This window comes from Bufo gargarizans, chromosome 1 (genome assembly GCF_014858855.1).
Source record: "Bufo gargarizans isolate SCDJY-AF-19 chromosome 1, ASM1485885v1, whole genome shotgun sequence".
Lineage (NCBI taxonomy): Eukaryota > Metazoa > Chordata > Amphibia > Anura > Bufonidae > Bufo > Bufo gargarizans.
The window spans coordinates 667,430,441-667,452,096 of NC_058080.1; positions in this window are offsets into that span (position 1 = coordinate 667,430,441).

Sequence of the window (21,656 nt, forward strand, 5' to 3'; positions counted from 1 at the left end):
ATATATGCCAATGGACTGTTGCAGTGGAGGCTGACGTGAAGCCTCATTCTCTGCTATGACATGCAGACTGATTCTCTGCTGACATGAAGACAGATTCTCTGTTACGGGACCTCCCTCCTCTGCCTGGGTGCTGGGCCTAAATATATGCCAATGGACTGTTGCAGTGGTGGCTGACATGAAGCCTGATTCTCTGCTATAACATGCAGACTAATTCTCTGCTGACATGAAGCCAGATTGTCTGTTACGGGACCTCTCTCCTCTGCCTGGGTGCTGGGCCTAAATTTATGACAATGGACTGTTGCAGTGGTGGCTGACGTGAAGCCTGATTCTCTGCTATGACATGCAGACTGATTCTCTGCTGACATGAAGCCAGATTGTCTGTTACGGGACCTCTCTGCTCTGCCTGTGTGCTAGGCCTAAATATATGCCAATGGACTGTTGCAGTGGTGGCTGACGTGAAGCCTCATTCTCTGCTATGACATGCAGACTGATTCTCTGCTGACATGAAGCCAGATTGTCTGTTACGGGACCTCTCTGCTCTGCCTGTGTGCTAGGCCTAAATATATGCCAATGGACTGTTGCAGTGGTGGGTGACGTGAAGCCTCATTCTCTGCTATGACATGCAGACTGATTCTCTGCTGACATGAAGCCAGATCGTCTGTTACGGGACCTCTCTGCTCTGCCTGTGTGCTAGGCCTAAATATATGCCAATGGACTGTTGCAGTGGTGGCTGACGTGAAGCCTCATTCTCTGCTATGACATGCAGACTGATTCTCTGCTGACATGAAGCCAGATTCTCTGTTACGGGACCTCTCTCCTCTGCCTGTGTGTGTGCTGGGCCTAAATATATGCCAATGGACTGTTGCAGTGGTGGCTGACGTGAAGCCTCATTCTCTGCTATGACATGCAGACTGATTCTCTGCTGACATGAAGCCAGATTCTCTGTTACGGGACCTCTCTCCTCTGCCTGTGTGTGTGCTGGGCCTAAATATATGCCAATGGACTGTTGCAGTGGTGGCTGACGTGAAGCCTCATTCTCTGCTATGACATGCAGACTAATTCTCTGCTGACATGAAGACAGATTCTCTGTTACGGGACCTCTCTCCTCTGCCTGGGTGCCGGGGCCTAAATATCTGAGAATGGACTGTTCCAGTGGTGGGTGACGGGAAGCCAGATTCTCTGCTATGGAACCTCTCTCCAATTGATTTTGGTTAATTTTTATTTATTTAATTTTTATTTTAATTCATTTCCCTATCCACATTTGTTTGCAGGGGATTTACCTACATGTTGCTGCCTTTTGCAGCCCTCTAGCTCTTTCCTGGGCTGTTTTACAGCCTTTTTAGTGCCGAAAAGTTCGGGTCCCCATTGACTTCAATGGGGTTCGGGTTCGGGACGAAGTTCGGATCGGGTTCGGATCCCGAACCCGAACATTTCCGGGATGTTCGGCCGAACTTCTCGAACCCGAACATCCAGGTGTTCGCTCAACTCTAATTAACATCTTACTGTATTTATTACTCTTCCTCTTGGCGCCCTGCCTGTTGTTTTGAGACCCCCTCCTTGGACACCCCTAGAATCTGGAGGTGGCACCAACATGAGAAAGTCACAGAAAGGCACAATTACAGAGTCTGGAGGTGGCAGCAGCAGCATCATTAGGAAGCCACAGAGTGGCACAATGACCAAGTCTGGAGGTGGCAGCAGCATCAGGAGGTGGCCACAGAGTGGCACAATCACAGAGTCTGGAGGTGGCAGCAGCATGAGGAAGCCACAGAATGGCACAATGACAGAGTGTGGAAGTGGCAGCAGCATCATTAGGAAGCCACAGAGTGGCACAATGAAAGAGTCTGGAGGTGGCAGCAGCATGAGTAGGCCACAGAGTGGCACAATGACAGAGTCTGGAGGTGGCAGCAGCATCAGGAGGAGACCCCAGTGTGGGGGTGGGCGATATGGCCTAAAATCTATATTGCAATATAATTTTAAGCATGTGCGATATGCGATATATATCGTGATATATTGTTTTCTATATTGGGGGGGGGGGTTTAAACGTTTTTTTTTTACTTTTTATTTAATAACTCTTAGCCCCCTTAAGGGCTAGAACCCTTGTCATATTCACCCTAATAGAGCTCTATTATAGTGAATAGGACTTTTCACTCTCCCTGCTGCCCTGTGCTTTGTGCACACAACAGCAGGGAGCTGACCATGGCAGCCAGCCTCTGATCAGCCCCCCAGCCTCATGTGCCCCCCCAGCCTCTGATGTGCCCCCCAGCCTCTTATGTGCCCTCCAGACTCTGATCCGCCCTCCAGCCTCTCATGTGACCCCCAGCCTCTGATCCGCCCTCCGGCCTCTGATGTAGCGGTGGCCGCCGGGCGCTCCTTCTTCTGTCTGTGCGGCGCATCGCTAATGCTTCTAGCTCACGTGCACCGTGGCCGCCGGGCGCTCCCTCTTCTGTCTGTGCGGCGCATTGCTAATGCTTATAGCATTAGCAATGCACCGCACAGACCTACGAGAAGAAGAAGCGCCTGGCGGCACGTCACACGTGAGCTATAAGTATTAGCAATGCGCCACACAGACAGAAGAAGGAGCGCCCGGCGGCCACCGCGCACGTGAGTATAATGCCGCTCACTGACATACCATGATCGCTCCGTGGTCATATCTTAGTCCGGCAATATAGGCGATATGCACAAAATCCATATCGTGGCACAAATTTATATAGCATATCGCATATATCGCCTATACCGCCCACCTCTACCCCAGAGTGGCTCAATGACCGAGTCTGGAGGTGGCAACAGCATGAGTAGGCCACAGAGTGGCACAATGACTGAGTCTGGAGGTGTTAGCAGCATGAGTAGGCCACAGAGTGGCACAATGACAAAGTGTGGAGGTTTCGGCAGCAACAGCATCAGGAGGAAGCCACAGAGTGGCACAATGGCAGAGTTTGGAGTTGGCAGCAGCCTGAGGAAGCCACAGAGTGGCACAATGACAGTGTGGAGGTGGCTGCAGAAGAAGCAGCATCAGGAGAAGGCCACCGAGTGGCACAATGACAGAGTGTGGAGGTGGTGGCAGCAGCATCAGGATAAGGCCACCGAGTGGCACAGCAGATGTATGGTGTTGGCAGCAGTATGAGGAGACCACAGACTGCCACAATTACAGAGTGTGGAGGTGGCAGCAGCAGCAGTATCAGGAGAAGGCCACGTAGTGGCAAGGTGATATAGTGTGGATAAGGCAGCAGCAGCATCAGGATACCTCAGAGTGGCAAGGTGACAGTGTGGAGAAGGCAGCAGCAGCTGGATCAGGAGACCACAAAGTGACCCTGTGACAGAGTGGAGTGGTGGGTGGCATTACCAGTACCCGCTGACAAAGGTGGGTGAAAGAAGGAGCACTTGGCTTCAGATGTGTAGCATCAGGCGGGTGGCAGCATCAGAGTAGTGGCTGAGGCAGGTAGCCAGAAGAAACCAGTCTCTTTTGTCAAGGTGTTGGTGTGGCACCATGGATGATCTAGTCAGATGCATCTGGAATTGGTGGGTGGAAATCCTGGCTGATCCATGCCTGATTCATCTTGACAAAGGTCAGTCTCTCCACATAATTATGGCCCCGCTGCACTAAACACCTGCTCTGATGCCACACTACTGGCCGGGCAGGACAGCTTTTCCAGGGCAAACTCGGCTAATTGGGGCCACAAATCAAGTTTGGCTGCCCAATAGTCCAGCGGATTCTCAATGTGGGGTGGCAGGGTGCTGTCCAAGTATGCCACCACCTGCTGGTTCAGGTCCTGCTCCAGGTCTACCTGCTGCTGCTGTTTAGTAGTTTCTTCTCTATTCCGGTGAAGAAAGCTACTCATCAGCAACAGTAGACTCAGGCTGCTGCTGACTGAGCTGGTACTGCTCCTGCCTCCCCACCCTCCCCAGCAGTCATGGCAGAGGAACGTAAGCGCAGAGGGCCCCCCGGTCAGACCTGCCAGAGGCTGGACAATGGCGCAGATAGTGGTGGAGCTTTGACTGCCAGAAACCAGGTGCGTGCCAGTGGGTGATGCAGCAGTTGCTGCAGCAGGCTAGACCACCACATCGGAGCAATGGTTTGCCCAGGTCACTGGGTGGTGACGCTGCATATGTTGACGCAGGGCCGTAGTGCCAACATTGGCACCCTGGCCACGCTTCACTTTCTGCCCACAGATTCTACATATGGCCACGTTCACCTCCTCTGGCGGCTTCACAAAAAACTACCACACCTCCGAGTAGGTGATTTTCCACCCAACAGTCCACACTGACTGACTTCTACCGCCGCTACCTCCATGAGCCCCTGCACCACTACTTCCCAGGCAGGTAGGCTGCTGCGAAGCAGGTGGTCTACTCCTTGCCCGTTTGGCTCCCGACCTCCCACTGCTGCCACCCTGCTGACTCCTGGCCACCCTATCGACTTGCTGGATCCATCGCTGGCCCACAGGCAAGCTGCCACCCTCTTCTCCTGATCATGATGAAGCCCTTTCTGCACCCGGGCTCCCAAGTGCGATCAGCTTCATCATTATCGAGTAGTGTCTGCACGTCACTGATGTCCTCCTCAACAGTCTCTGGTCAGGAGCCTGACCGCTCGCATCACCACCTCCCACACCACTATCCTCATCACTACTTGCCCACCTAGCGGAAGAAGCGGCGGATGTCTCCTCCAGATCTTAGCTGGCCAGTAGCTGCTGACTGTCCTCTAGTAGCTCGTCCTCTCTGTTTAGTAGAGCTAAGCCCACAGCATACAATACTTATGTGGGTGATGGAACAGCAAAGAACAGAGGCAGGCTGAAGACAGGTGAGGGCACACAGCCTATTCCAGGGCCATGCCAACCCACCAACTGTTGGCTGGAGGTGTCTGAGGTCATTTGGGATGACGTGGATGACCAAGTTAACCAATCAAGAACCGCTGGGTTGCTGGTCAAAACACGACCGCTAGATGACACCGGGAATGGCCTGGCATTTCTCTGCCTCTGCCTGACATACTTTTAGCAAAACTAAATAAATTAAACCCAAAATAAATCACCACTAAAAGTGACAAATATATTTTCTTGTTGTACTTAAATACGCCCCTATATGCTTTCAACAAAAGATTATTGCAGAAGTGAACTGAGAATATATTTTTTTCTTGTAGTAGTGAAAAACGCCCCTATAAGCTTTCACCAGGAAAAAATTAAGCAGTGAAGTGTGTATTGATTTTTCTTGTTGTTATTAAATGCGCCCCTATATGCTTATACCAGGAAAAAATTAAGTAATGAAGTGTGTATAGATTTTTCTTTTTGTTAAAGAAAAATGCCCCTATACGCTTTCACCAGGAAAAAATTAAGCAGTGAAGTTATCACGATCGGCGTGACTATCACATACGTGACACAGAGGGAGGGAAAGAGGAAGGCCCTGCCCAAGTGAGAGGGAAGGTGGTGACCCCTGACTCACCTTGCGGCTGGCACCTGGCTGCCCTGACGTCCCTAGACGGGTTCCTCACCCGTACGCCGATCACGTGCCTAAAACCCTGGCTTTCCCTAAGATGAGCCCTAGATAGTGAACAGGGCGGTGGGAACACTAGTCCGCACCACTAGCTCTAAAGGAAAACACCAAGGGGAGGACAGACAATACAGACTCAACATATAATCCCAGGTGGGCGACAACAGGAGACTAGGGATGAGCGAACTCGAACTGTATAGTTCGGGTTCGTACCGAATTTTGGGGTGTCCGTGACACGGACCCGAACCCGGACATTTTCGTAAAAGTCCGGGTTCGGGTTCGGTGTTCGTCGCTTTCTTGGCGCTTTTGTGACGCTTTCTTGGCGCTTTTTGAAAGGCTGCAAAGCAGCCAATCAACAAGAGTCATACTACTTGCCCCAAGAGGCCGTCACAGCCATGCCTACTATTGGCATGGCTGTGATTGGCCAGAGCACCATGTGACCCAGCCTCTATTTAAGCTGGAGTCACATAGCGCCGCCCGTCACTCTGCTCTGATTAGCGTAGGGAGAGGTTGCGGATGCGACAGTAGGGCGAGATTAGGCAGATTAACTCCTCCAAAGGACTTCACTTGATTAATCGATCGATCTGCAGCTGTGCATCATTGAGCTGCTGAAATTCAAATGCTCACTCACTGTTTTTAGGCTGCCCAGACCGTTTGTCAGTCACTTTTTTCTGGGGTGATCGGCGGCCATTTTGTGTCTTGTGCGGTGCTGCGACCAAGTGCATCCAAGCTGCGACCAAGTGCATTTAACCCTCAATGGTGTGGTTGTTTTTTGGCTAAAGCCTACATCAGGGTGAAGCTGTCACACCAAGTGCATTTAACCAGCAATAGTCTGTTCATTTTTTGGCCATATACTAAATCAGGGGCAAGCTGCGCCTGTCACCAAGTGCATTTAACCCTCAATGGTGTGGTTGTTTTTCGGCTAAAGCCTACATCAGGGTGAAGCTGTCACACCAAGTGCATTTAACCAGCAATAGTCTGTTTATTTTTTGGCCATATACTACATCAGGGGCAAGCTGCGCCCGTCACCAAGTGCATTTAACCCTCAGTAGTGTGGTTCGTCAAGCTGTGACACCAAGTGCATTTAACCAGCAATAGTCTGTTCATTTTTTGGCCATATACTACATCAGGGGCAAGCTGCGCCCGTCACCAAGTGCATTTAACCCTCAGTAGTGTGGTTGGTCAAGCTATCACACCAAGTGCATTTAACCAGCAATAGTCTGTTCATTTTTTGGCCATATACTAAATCAGGGGCAAGCTGCGCCCGTCACCAAGTGCATTTAACCAGCAATAGTCTGTTCATTTTTTGGCCATATACTACATCAGGGGCAAGCTGCGCCCGTCACCAAATGCATTTAACCCTCAGTAGTGTGGTTGGTCAAGCTATCACACCAAGTGCATTTAACCAGCAATAGTCTGTTCATTTTTTGGCCATATACTAAATCAGGGGCAAGCTGCGCCCGTCACCAAGTGCATTTAACCAGCAATAGTCTGTTCATTTTTTGGCCATATACTACATCAGGGGCAAGCTGCGCCCGTCACCAAGTGCATTTAACCCTCAGTAGTGTGGTTGGTCAAGCTATCACACCAAGTGCATTTAACCAGCAATAGTCTGTTCATTTTTTGGCCATATACTAAATCAGGGGCAAGCTGCGCCCGTCACCAAGTGCATTTAACCAGCAATAGTCTGTTCATTTTTTGGCCATATACTACATCAGGGGCAAGCTGCGCCCGTCACCAAGTGCATTTAACCCTCAGTAGTGTGGTTGGTCAAGCTGTGACACCAAGTGCATTTAACCAGCAATAGTCTGTTCATTTTTTGGCCATATACTACATCAGGGGCAAGCTGCGCCCGTCACCAAGTGCATTTAACCAGCAATAGTGTGGTTATTTTTTGGCCATATCCCAGTCTAATTCTGTCACTAAATCCATACCGGTCACCCAGCGCCTAAATACTAGTCCTCAAATTTATATCCCGCTAAATCTCTCGTTACCGCTGTCCTGTTGTGGCTGGGAAAGTTATTTAGTGTCCGTCAAAGCACATTTTTTGTTCTGGGTTGCAGTACAATTCCCAATTTAGCAATTTCATAATTTAGTGGTTCCTGCTATATCAGAGCTATTTGAAATCTATCCCTAAAAGGGTATATAATATTCAAGGTGCACATAGGGTCATTCAGAATAACTTCACACACACGCTACTGTGCATTTCCAAGTCTAATTCTGTCACTAAATCCATACCGGTCACCCAGCGCCTAAATACTAGGCCTCAAATTTATATCCCGCTAAATCTCTCGTTACCGCTGTCCTGTTGTGGCTGGGAAAGTTATTTAGTGTCCGTCAAAGCACATTTTTTGTTCTGGGTTGAAGTACAATTCCCAATTTAGCAATTTCATAATTTAGTGGTTCCTGCTATATCAGAGCTATTTGAAATCTATCCCTAAAAGGGTATATAATATTCAAGGTGCACATAGGGTCATTCAGAATAACTTCACACACACGCTACTGTGCATTTCCAAGTCTAATTCTGTCGCTAAATCCATACCGGTCACCCAGCGCCTAAATACTAGGCCTCAAATTTATATCCCGCTAAATCTCTCGTTACCGCTGTCCTGTTGTGGCTGGGAAAGTTATTTAGTGTCCGTCAAAGCACATTTTTTGTTCTGGGTTGAAGTACAATTCCCAATTTAGCAATTTCATAATTTAGTGGTTCCTGCTATATCAGAGCTATTTGAAATCTATCCCTAAAAGGGTATATAATATTCAAGGTGCACATAGGGTCATTCAGAATAACTTCACACACACGCTACTGTGCATTTCCAAGTCTAATTCTGTCGCTAAATCCATACCGGTCACCCAGCGCCTAAATACTAGGCCTCAAATTTATATCCCGCTAAATCTCTCGTTACCGCTGTACTGTTGTGGCTGGGAAAGTTATTTAGTGTCCGTCAAAGCACATTTTTTGTTCTGGGTTGAAGTACAATTCCCAATTTAGCAATTTCATAATTTAGTGGTTCCTGCTATATCAGAGCTATTTGAAATCTATCCCTAAAAGGGTATATAATATTCAAGGTGCACATAGGGTCATTCAGAATAACTTCACACACACGCTACTGTGCATTTCCAAGTCTAATTCTGTCACTAAATCCATACCGGTCACCCAGCGCCTAAATACTAGGCCTCAAATTTATATCCCGCTAAATCTCTCATTACCGCTGTCCTGTTGTGGCTGGGAAAGTTATTTTGTGTCCGTCAAAGCACATTTTTTGTTCTGGGTTGAAATACAATTCCCAATTTAGCAATTTCATAATTTAGTGGTTTCTGCTATATCAGAGCTATTTGAAATCTATCCCTAAAAGGGTATATAATATTCAAGGTGCACATAGGGTCATTCAGAATAACTTCACACACACGCTACTGTGCATTTCCAAGTCTAATTCTGTTAGTAAATCCATACCGGTCACCCAGCGCCTAAATACTAGGCCTCAAATTTATATCCCGCTGAATTTGAATACAATACATTGGGCCAAATAATATTTTTGTTGTTGTGGTGAACCATAACAATGAGAAAAACATCTAGTAAGGGACGCGGACGTGGACATGGTCGTGGTGGTGTTAGTGGACCCTCTGGTGCTGGGAGAGGACGTGGCCGTTCTGCCACATCCACACGTCCTAGTGTACCAACTACCTCAGGTCCCAGTAGCCGCCAGAATTTACAGCGATATATGGTGGGGCCCAATGCCGTTCTAAGGATGGTAAGGCCTGAGCAGGTACAGACATTAGTCAATTGGGTGGCCGACAGTGGATCCAGCACGTTCACATTATCTCCCACCCAGTCTTCTGCAGAAAGCGCACAGATGGCGCCTGAAAACCAACCCCATCAGTCTGTCACATCACCCCCATGCATACCAGGGAAACTGTCTCAGCCTCAAGTTATGCAGCAGTCTCTTATGCTGTTTGAAGACTCCGCTGGCAGGGTTTCCCAAGGGCATCCACCTAGCCCTTCCCCAGCGGTGAAAGATATAGAATGCACTGACGCACAACCACTTATGTTTCCTGATGATGAGGACATGGGAATACCACCTCAGCATGTCTCTGATGATGACGAAACACAGGTGCCAACTGCTGCGTCTTTCTGCAGTGTGCAGACTGAACAGGAGGTCAGGGATCAAGACTGGGTGGAAGACGATGCAGGGGATGATGAGGTCCTAGACCCCACATGGAATGAAGGTCGTGCCACTGACTTTCACAGTTCGGAGGAAGAGGCAGTGGTGAGACCGAGCCAACAGCGTAGCAAAAGAGGGAGCAGTGGGCAAAAGCAGAACACCCGCCGCCAAGAGACTCCGCCTGCTACTGCCCGCCGCCATCTGGGACCGAGCACCCCAAAGGCAGCTTCAAGGAGTTCCCTGGCATGGCACTTCTTCAAACAATGTGCTGACGACAAGACCCGAGTGGTTTGCACGCTGTGCCATCAGAGCCTTAAGCGAGGCATTAACGTTCTGAACCTGAGCACAACCTGCATGACCAGGCACCTGCATGCAAAGCATGAACTGCAGTGGAGTAAACACCTTAAAACCAAGGAAGTCACTCAGGCTCCCCCTGCTACCTCTTCTGCTGCTGCCGCCTCGGCCTCTTCTGCTGCTGCCGCCTCGGCCTCTTCCTCCGCCTCTGGAGGAACGTTGGCACCTGCCGCCCAGCAAACAGGGGATGTACCACCAACACCACCACCACCTCCGTCACCAAGCGTCTCAACCATGTCACACGGCAGCGTTCAGCTCTCCATCTCACAAACATTTGAGAGAAAGCGTAAATTCCCACCTAGCCACCCTCGATCCCTGGCCCTGAATGCCAGCATTTCTAAACTACTGGCCTATGAAATGCTGTCATTTAGGCTGGTGGACACAGACAGCTTCAAACAGCTCATGTCGCTTGCTGTCCCACAGTATGTTGTTCCCAGCCGCCACTACTTCTCCAAGAGAGCCGTGCCTTCCCTGCACAACCAAGTATCCGATAAAATCAAGTGTGCACTGCGCAACGCCATCTGTGGCAAGGTCCACCTAACCACAGATACGTGGACCAGTAAGCACGGCCAGGGACGCTATATCTCCCTAACTGCACACTGGGTAAATGTAGTGGCAGCTGGGCCCCAGGCGGAGAGCTGTTTGGCGCACGTCCTTCCGCCGCCAAGGATCGCAGGGCAACATTCTTTGCCTCCTGTTGCCACCTCCTCCTTCTCGGCTTCCTCCTCCTCTTCTTCCACCTGCTCATCCAGTCAGCCACACACCTTCACCACCAACTTCAGCACAGCCCGGGGTAAACGTCAGCAGGCCATTCTGAAACTCATATGTTTGGGGGACAGGCCCCACACCGCACAGGAGTTGTGGCGGGGTATAGAACAACAGACCGACGAGTGGTTGCTGCCGGTGAGCCTCAAGCCCGGCCTGGTGGTGTGCGATAATGGGCGAAATCTCGTTGCAGCTCTGGGACTAGCCAATTTGACGCACATCCCTTGCTTGGCGCATGTGCTGAATTTGGTGGTGCAGAAGTTCATTCACAACTACCCCGACATGTCAGAGCTGCTGCATAAAGTGCGGGCCGTCTGTTCGCGCTTCCGGCGTTCACATCCTGCTGCTGCTCGCCTGTCTGCGCTACAGCGTAACTTCGGCCTTCCCGCTCACCGCCTCATATGCGACGTGCCCACCAGGTGGAACTCCACCTTGCACATGCTGGACAGACTGTGCGAGCAGCAGCAGGCCATAGTGGAGTTTCAGCTGCAGCACGCACGGGTCAGTCGCACTACAGAACAGCACCACTTCACCACCAATGACTGGGCCTCCATGCGAGACCTGTGTGCCCTGTTGCGCTGTTTCGAGTACTCCACCAACATGGCCAGTGGCGATGACGCCGTTATCAGCGTTACAATACCACTTCTATGTCTCCTTGAGAAAACACTTAGGGCGATGATGCAAGAGGAGGTGGCCCAGGAGGAGGAGGAGGAGGAGGAGGAGGAAGAGGGGTCATTTTTAGCACTTTCAGGCCAGTCTCTTCGAAGTGACTCAGAGGGAGGTTTTTGGCAACAGCAGAGGCCAGGTACAAATGTGGCCAGACAGGGCCCACTACTGGAGGACGAGGAGGACGAGGATGAGGAGGAGGTGGAGGAGGATGAGGATGAAGCATGGTCACAGCGGGGTGGCACCCAACGCAGCTCGGGTCCATCACTGGTGCGTGGCTGGGGGGAAAGGCAGGACGATGACGATACGCCTCCCACAGAGGACAGCTTGTCCTTACCCCTGGGCAGCCTGGCACACATGAGCGACTACATGCTGCAGTGCCTGCGCAACGACAGCAGAGTTGCCCACATTTTAACCTGTGCGGACTACTGGGTTGCCACCCTGCTGGATCCACGCTACAAAGACAATGTGCCCACCTTACTTCCTGCACTGGAGCGTGATAGGAAGATGCGCGAGTACAAGCGCACGTTGGTAGACGCGCTACTGAGAGCATTCCCAAATGTCACAGGGGAACAAGTGGAAGCCCAAGGCCAAGGCAGAGGAGGAGCAAGAGGTCGCCAAGGCAGCTGTGTCAATGCCAGCTCCTTTGAGGGCAGGGTTAGCATGGCAGAGATGTGGAAAACTTTTGTCAACACGCCACAGCTAACTGCACCACCACCTGATACGCAACGTGTTAGCAGGAGGCAACATTTCACTAACATGGTGGAACAGTACGTGTGCACACCCCTCCACGTACTGACTGATGGTTCGGCCCCATTCAACTTCTGGGTCTCTAAATTGTCCACGTGGCCAGAGCTAGCCTTTTATGCCTTGGAGGTGCTGGCCTGCCCGGCGGCCAGCGTTTTGTCTGAACGTGTATTCAGCACGGCAGGGGGCGTCATTACAGACAAACGCAGCCGCCTGTCTACAGCCAATGTGGACAAGCTGACGTTCATAAAAATGAACCAGGCATGGATCCCACAGGATCTGTCCGTCCCTTGTCCAGATTAGACATTAACTACCTCCCCTTAACCATATATTATTGGACTCCAGGGCACTTCCTCATTCAATCCTATTTTTATTTTCATTTTACCATTATATTGCGAGGCTACCCAAAGTTGAATGAACCTCTCCTGTGTCTGGGTGCCGGGGCCTAAATATATGCCAATGGACTGTTCCAATGTTGGGTGACGTGAAGCCTGATTCTCTGCTATGACATGCAGAATGATTCTCTGCTGACATGAAGCCAGATTGTCTGTTACGGGACCTCTCTCCTCTGCCTGTGTGTGTGCTGGGCCTAAATATATGCCAATGGACTGTTGCAGTGGTGGCTGACGTGAAGCCTCATTCTCTGCTATGACATGCAGACTGATTCTCTGCTGACATGAAGCCAGATTCTCTGTTACGAGACCTCCCTCCTCTGCCTGGGTGCTGGGCCTAAATATATGCCAATGGACTGTTGCAGTGGTGGCTGACGTGAAGCCTCATTCTCTGCTATGACATGCAGACTGATTCTCTGCTGACATGAAGCCAGATTCTCTGTTACGGGACCTCTCTCCTCTGCCTGTGTGTGTGCTGGGCCTAAATATATGCCAATGGACTGTTGCAGTGGTGGCTGACGTGAAGCCTCATTCTCTGCTATGACATGCAGACTAATTCTCTGCTGACATGAAGACAGATTCTCTGTTACGGGACCTCTCTCCTCTGCCTGTGTGTGTGCTGGGCCTAAATATATGCCAATGGACTGTTGCAGTGGTGGCTGACGTGAAGCCTCATTCTCTGCTATGACATGCAGACTGATTCTCTGCTGACATGAAGCCAGATTCTCTGTTACGGGACCTCCCTCCTCTGCCTGGGTGCTGGGCCTAAATATATGCCAATGGACTGTTGCAGTGGTGGCTGACGTGAAGCCTCATTCTCTGCTATGACATGCAGACTAATTCTCTGCTGACATGAAGACAGATTCTCTGTTACGGGACCTCTCTCCTCTGCCTGTGTGTGTGCTGGGCCTAAATATATGCCAATGGACTGTTGCAGTGGTGGCTGACGTGAAGCCTCATTCTCTGCTATGACATGCAGACTGATTCTCTGCTGACATGAAGCCAGATTCTCTGTTACGGGACCTCTCTCCTCTGCCTGTGTGTGTGCTGGGCCTAAATATATGCCAATGGACTGTTGCAGTGGTGGCTGACGTGAAGCCTCATTCTCTGCTATGACATGCAGACTGATTCTCTGCTGACATGAAGACAGATTCTCTGTTACGGGACCTCTCTCCTCTGCCTGTGTGTGCTGGGCCTAAATATATGCCAATGGACTGTTGCAGTGGTGGCTGACGTGAAGCCTCATTCTCTGCTATGACATGCAGACTAATTCTCTGCTGACATGAAGACAGATTCTCTGTTACGGGACCTCTCTCCTCTGCCTGTGTGTGTGCTGGGCCTAAATATATGCCAATGGACTGTTGCAGTGGTGGCTGACGTGAAGCCTCATTCTCTGCTATGACATGCAGACTGATTCTCTGCTGACATGAAGCCAGATTCTCTGTTACGGGACCTCTCTCCTCTGCCTGTGTGTGCTGGGCCTAAATATATGCCAATGGACTGTTGCAGTGGTGGCTGACGTGAAGCCTCATTCTCTGCTATGACATGCAGACTGATTCTCTGCTGACATGAAGCCAGATTCTCTGTTACGGGACCTCCCTCCTCTGCCTGGGTGCTGGGCCTAAATATATGCCAATGGACTGTTGCAGTGGTGGCTGACGTGAAGCCTCATTCTCTGCTATGACATGCAGACTGATTCTCTGCTGACATGAAGCCAGATTCTCTGTTACGGGACCTCTCTCCTCTGCCTGTGTGTGTGCTGGGCCTAAATATATGCCAATGGACTGTTGCAGTGGTGGCTGACGTGAAGCCTCATTCTCTGCTATGACATGCAGACTAATTCTCTGCTGACATGAAGACAGATTCTCTGTTACGGGACCTCTCTCCTCTGCCTGTGTGTGTGCTGGGCCTAAATATATGCCAATGGACTGTTGCAGTGGTGGCTGACGTGAAGCCTCATTCTCTGCTATGACATGCAGACTAATTCTCTGCTGACATGAAGACAGATTCTCTGTTACGGGACCTCTCTCCTCTGCCTGTGTGTGTGCTGGGCCTAAATATATGCCAATGGACTGTTGCAGTGGTGGCTGACGTGAAGCCTCATTCTCTGCTATGACATGCAGACTGATTCTCTGCTGACATGAAGCCAGATTCTCTGTTACGGGACCTCTCTCCTCTGCCTGTGTGTGCTGGGCCTAAATATATGCCAATGGACTGTTGCAGTGGTGGCTGACGTGAAGCCTCATTCTCTGCTATGACATGCAGACTGATTCTCTGCTGACATGAAGCCAGATTCTCTGTTACGGGACCTCCCTCCTCTGCCTGGGTGCTGGGCCTAAATATATGCCAATGGACTGTTGCAGTGGTGGCTGACGTGAAGCCTCATTCTCTGCTATGACATGCAGACTGATTCTCTGCTGACATGAAGCCAGATTCTCTGTTACGGGACCTCTCTCCTCTGCCTGTGTGTGTGCTGGGCCTAAATATATGCCAATGGACTGTTGCAGTGGTGGCTGACGTGAAGCCTCATTCTCTGCTATGACATGCAGACTAATTCTCTGCTGACATGAAGACAGATTCTCTGTTACGGGACCTCTCTCCTCTGCCTGTGTGTGTGCTGGGCCTAAATATATGCCAATGGACTGTTGCAGTGGTGGCTGACGTGAAGCCTCATTCTCTGCTATGACATGCAGACTGATTCTCTGCTGACATGAAGCCAGATTCTCTGTTACGGGACCTCCCTCCTCTGCCTGGGTGCTGGGCCTAAATATATGCCAATGGACTGTTGCAGTGGTGGCTGACGTGAAGCCTCATTCTCTGCTATGACATGCAGACTAATTCTCTGCTGACATGAAGACAGATTCTCTGTTACGGGACCTCTCTCCTCTGCCTGTGTGTGCTGGGCCTAAATATATGCCAATGGACTGTTGCAGTGGTGGCTGACGTGAAGCCTCATTCTCTGCTATGACATGCAGACTGATTCTCTGCTGACATGAAGCCAGATTCTCTGTTACGGGACCTCTCTCCTCTGCCTGTGTGTGTGCTGGGCCTAAATATATGCCAATGGACTGTTGCAGTGGTGGCTGACGTGAAGCCTCATTCTCTGCTATGACATGCAGACTAATTCTCTGCTGACATGAAGACAGATTCTCTGTTACGGGACCTCTCTCCTCTGCCTGTGTGTGTGCTGGGCCTAAATATATGCCAATGGACTGTTGCAGTGGTGGCTGACGTGAAGCCTCATTCTCTGCTATGACATGCAGACTAATTCTCTGCTGACATGAAGACAGATTCTCTGTTACGGGACCTCCCTCCTCTGCCTGGGTGCTGGGCCTAAATATATGCCAATGGACTGTTGCAGTGGTGGCTGACGTGAAGCCTCATTCTCTGCTATGACATGCAGACTGATTCTCTGCTGACATGAAGCCAGATTCTCTGTTACGGGACCTCCCTCCTCTGCCTGGGTGCTGGGCCTAAATATATGCCAATGGACTGTTGCAGTGGTGGCTGACGTGAAGCCTCATTCTCTGCTATGACATGCAGACTAATTCTCTGCTGACATGAAGCCAGATTCTCTGTTACGGGACCTCTCTCCTCTGCCTGGGTGCTGGGCCTAAATTTATGAAAATGGACTCTTACAGTGGTGGGTGACGTGAAGCCAGATTCTCTGCTATGGGACCTCTCTCCAATTGATTTTGGTTAATTTTTATTTATTTAATTTTTATTTTAATTCATTTCCCTATCCACATTTGTTTGCAGGGGATTTACCTACATGTTGCTGCCTTTTGCAGCCCTCTAGCTCTTTCCTGGGCTGTTTTACAGCCTTTTTAGTGCCGAAAAGTTCGGGTCCCCATTGACTTCAATGGGGTTCGGGACGAAGTTCGGATCGGGTTCGGATCCCGAACCCGAACATTTCCGGGATGTTCGGCCGAACTTCTCGAACCCGAACATCCAGGTGTTCGCTCAACTCTACAGGAGACAACAAAAAGCCCAACAGGGATCCGGAGGGTAGCACTCTGGAACAACAACCAGGATTCACAGCTCCAGTGGGTCAGTATAGAAGTCCAGGCAGGAAGCTCTATAACTGGCAACTAGAGAAGTGTGAGAGGAGAATATAAGGAGGTTGGGAGTGGCAGACAAGAAACAGCTGAGGAGGAGAAGCTACGGATCCCTGAGTGAGACAAAAGGATTGCAAGGCAAACACAGAAAACAATCACTAAGAAGCAACGTGATCTTTAGACATAGAGCGTGCAGCCACCCGCTGCGACTTCCTGACCCCGGGTATAACGGAGTCAGACGTGGCTCTTGACACCCTCGTGACAGTACCCCCCCTTTCACGAGGGGCCTCCGGACACTCAGGACCAGGTCTCTCAGGATGAGAGGCATGGAAAGCCTGAATTAACCTGTTGGCGTTTACCTCTGACACTGGAACCCACATTCTTTCCTCGGGACCGTAACCCCTCCAATGCACCAGATACTGAAGAGAGCGGCGGACCCGACGAGAATCAACAATTCTGGATATTTGAAACTCCAGATTACCATCCACAATAACAGGAGGAGGTGGCAGCGGTGATGGTTCTAGAGGTGGAACATACTTCTTGAGTAACGACTTATGGAAGACGTTATGGATCTTAAAAGTCTGAGGTAGCTCCAGGCGAAAAGCCACAGGGTTAATGACGGCTACTATTTTATAAGGACCAATGAACCTAGGGCCCAGTTTCCAAGAGGGAACCTTCAACTTAATATTCCTAGTAGACAACCACACATAGTCATTCACTCCTAGGTCCGGACCTGGCGACCGTTTCTTATCGGCCATGCATTTATATTTACCACTCATATTTTTCAAGTTAGCTTGCACCTTCTGCCATACCGATGAAAGAGATGACGAAAACCGTTCCTCTTCGGGAACCCCAGAAGACCCCCCTCTTTGAAAGTACAAAATTGGGGATGAAAACCGTATGCACCAAGAAATGGTGACTTGCCAGTGGATTCCTGACAGCGATTATTTATGGCAAACTCGGCTAACGGTAAATATGATGACCACGCCTCTTGGTTTTCAGACACAAAACACCTTAAATATGTTTCTAGGTTTTGGTTGGTACGCTCAGTCTGTCCATTCGACTGAGGATGGAAAGCTGAGGAAAAGGACAAGTGTACCCCCAAACGGGAACAAAAGCTTTCCAAAACTTAGAAATAAACTGGGTTCCCCGATCCGAAACCACATCGGAAGGGACCCCGTGAAGCTTCACGATTTCACTGATAAACACCTGAGCAAGAGTCTTAGTATTAGGAAGTGCGGGTAGCGCAATAAAGTGTACCATTTTGCTAAACCTGTCTACTACTACCAAGATAACTGTTTTACCCGCAGACAACGGTAAGTCAGTGATGAAATCCATTGACAGATGTGTCCATGGCCTATTGGGGATGAAAAGTGGCAATAAAGACCCTGCTGGACGTGTATGAGAGACTTTCGCGCGTGCACAAGTAGAACAAGTAGACACGAAATCCATTACATCCTGACGCAACCTTGGCCACCAAAAACGACGAGACAATAGCTCCAAGGTTGCTTTACTACCCGGGTGCCCAGCAAGTGCCGAATTATGATGTTCCTTTAATAATTCAAGACGCAGGTTTAACGGTACAAACAATTTCTCTGAGGGGCAAGAGGCCGGGGCGTCCCCCTGGGCCTCTAACACCTTTCCCTCTAGAACAGAGTGTACAGCAGAGACAACCACTCCTCTTTGTAAAATAGGTACCGGATCACTAACATTACCCCCTCCAGGGAAACTACGAGATAATGCGTCTGCCTTGGTATTTTTTGCCCCAGGACGATAGGTGATTACAAAGTTAAATCTGGTAAAGAATAGCGACCACCTAGCTTGTCTAGGGGTGAGACGCTTAGCCGATTCTAGGTACAGAAGGTTTTTGTGATCCGTAATCACCGTGACGGGGTGGATTGCTCCCTCTAAGAAGTGACGCCACACTTCAAACGCCAGTTTAATCGCCAACAGTTCCCTATTTCCAATATCATAGTTCTTTTCTGCAGTAGATAACTTTTTGGAAAAGAAAGCGCAAGGACGCCATTTGCCAGGAGACGGACCCTGAGACAATACAGCCCCCACTCCCACCTCTGACGCATCTACTTCAACAATAAAAGGCTGGGAGACATCAGGTTGAATTAAAACAGGTGCCGAGGTAAATCTCTCTTTTAGAGAGGAAAATGCAATTTTAGCGGCGTCAGACCATTTAGAAAAATCAGTCCCCTTCCTAGTCATGTCAGTAAGGGGTTTAACGATCACTGAGTAATTTTTAATGAACTTTCTATAGAAATTTGCGAAACCCAAAAACCGTTGTAGAGCTTTAAGGTTCTTAGGAAGATCCTAATCTAAAATTGCCTGGACCTTCCTAGGATCCATACGGAAACCTGAAGCAGATAATAGATATCCCAGGAACTGTATTTCCTGAACGGCGAAGACACATTTTTCAATTTTCGCATATAATTTATTCGTCCGTAGGACCTGCAGTACTTGCCTGACATGTACTTCATGTGTTTTCAGATCAGCCGAATAAATTAAGATATCATCTAGGTATATGACTACAAACCTGCCAATGAGATGACTAAAAATATCATTAACGAAATGTTGGAAGACAGCAGGGGCATTGGTCAGACCGAAAGGCATGACTAAATTTTCATAATGCCCCTCAGGGGTGTTAAAAGCTGTCTTCCACTCATCCCCTTCCTTGATACGAATCAGATTGTAGGCCCCCCTAAGATCAAGTTTGGAGAACCACATAGCACCCGCAATCTGATTAAAAAGGTCAGGAATGAGAGGAAGAGGGTATGGGTCTTGGATGGTTATCCGGTTTAGCTCACGGAAATCTAGGCAAGGACGCAGGCCCCCATCTTTCTTTTTAACAAAGAAAAACCCTGCAGCCACGGGTGAAGAAGAGGGTCTGATGTGTCCCTTAGCCAGACTCTCGGAGATATAATCTTTCATGGCTTGTCTCTCGGGACCCGAAAGATTATACAACCTGGACTTGGGTAATTTTGCACCAGGAATCAGGTTAACCGGGCAATCATAAGGACGATGAGGTGGTAGTGTAATGACTGGCGTCACACACAGGGAGGAAAACATGGAAAGCCCTGCCCAAGGGAGAGGGAAAGGTGGTGACCCCTAACTCACCTTGCGGCTGGCACCTGACTGCCCTGACGTCCCTAGACGGGTTCCTCACTCGTGCGGCGATCACGTGCCTAAACCCTGGCTTTCCCTGAAATGAGCCCTAGATAGTGAACGGGTCGGTGGGATCGCTAGTCCGCACCACTGCACTAAGAGGGAAACACCAGGGAGAGGACAGACAAATACAAACAAACACAAACACCCAGGTGGGCGACCACAGCAGTCCACAAAGGTCCAACAGGGATCCGGAGGGTAGCGTTCTGAAACAACCATCTGAGAACGCAGCAACACAGCTCCAGTGGGTCAGAATAGATGTCCAGGCAGGATGCTCTATCTCTGGCAACCAGAGAAGTGTGAGAGAGGAATATAAGGAGGTTTGGGAGTGCTGGACAAGGAACAGCTGAGGAGAAGGAGCTACGGATCCCTGAGTGAGCCAAAAGGGTTTGCAAAGCAAACCCAGAAAGCTACCATAAGGAAAACAGCCCTATCTTAAATAGAGCGTGCAGCCAACCGCTGCGACTTCCTGACCCCGGGTATAACGAGTCAGGCGTGGTTCTCGATACCCTCGTGACAGTACCCCCCTCTCTACGAGGGGCCTCCGGACACTCAGGACCAGGTCTCTCAGGATGAGAGGCATGAAAAACCCGAACTAACCTGTCGGCGTTTACCTCAGACGCAGGAACCCACATTCTTTCCTCGGGACCGTAACCTCTCCAATGCACCAGATATTGAAGAGAGCGGCGGACCAGACGAGAATTAACAATTTTGGATATCTGAAATTCTAGATTACCATCCACGACAACAGGAGGGGGTGGCAGCGGTGATGGTTCTAGAGGTGGAACATATTTTTTGAGTAACGACTTATGAAAAACATTATGAATTTTAAAAGTCTGAGGTAACTCCAGGCGAAAAGCCACGGGGTTGATGATGGCTACAATTTTGTAAGGGCCAATAAACCTAGGACCCAGTTTCCAAGAGGGAACCTTCAATTTAATATTCCTAGTAGACAACCACACATAGTCATTCACTCCTAGGTCCGGACCTGGCGACCGTCTCTTATCAGCCATGCATTTGTATTTACCACTCATATTTTTCAAGTTAGCTTGCACCTTCTGCCATACCGATGAAAGAGATGACGAAAAACGTTCCTCTTCGGGAACCCCAGAAGACCCTTCCCCTCTTTGAAAGTACAGAATTGGGGATGAAAACCATATGCACCAAGAAATGGTGACTTGCCAGTGGATTCCTGACGACGATTATTCATGGCAAACTCAGCTAACGGTAAATATGATGACCACAACTCTTGGTTTTCAGACACAAAACATCTTAGATATGTCTCAAGGTTTTGGTTGGTACGCTCAGTCTGTCCATTCGACTGAGGATGGAAAGCTGAGGAAAAGGACAAGTGTACCCCCAAACGGGAACAAAAAGCTTTCCAAAATTTAGAAATAAACTGGGTACCCCGATCCGAAACAACATCGGAGGGGACCCCGTGAAGCTTCACGATTTCACTGACGAATACCTGAGCAAGAGTCTTAGCATTAGGTAGTGCGGGTAACGCAATGAAGTGTACCATTTTGCTAAACCTGTCCACTACTACCAAAATAACTGTTTTACCCGCAGACAAAGGTAAGTCAGTGATAAAATCCATTGACAGATGTGTCCACGGTCTATTGGGAATGACGAGTGGTAATAGAGACCCTGCAGGACGTGTATGTGAAACTTTTGCGCGCGCACAGGTAGAACAAGAAGACACAAAATCTAATACATCCTGACGCAACCTTGGCCACCAAAAACGACGAGACAATAGCTCCAAGGTTGCTTTACTACCCGGGTGCCCAGCAAGTGCCGAATTATGATGTTCCTTTAATAATTCGAAACGTAGGTTCAACGGTACAAACAATTTCTCTGAGGGG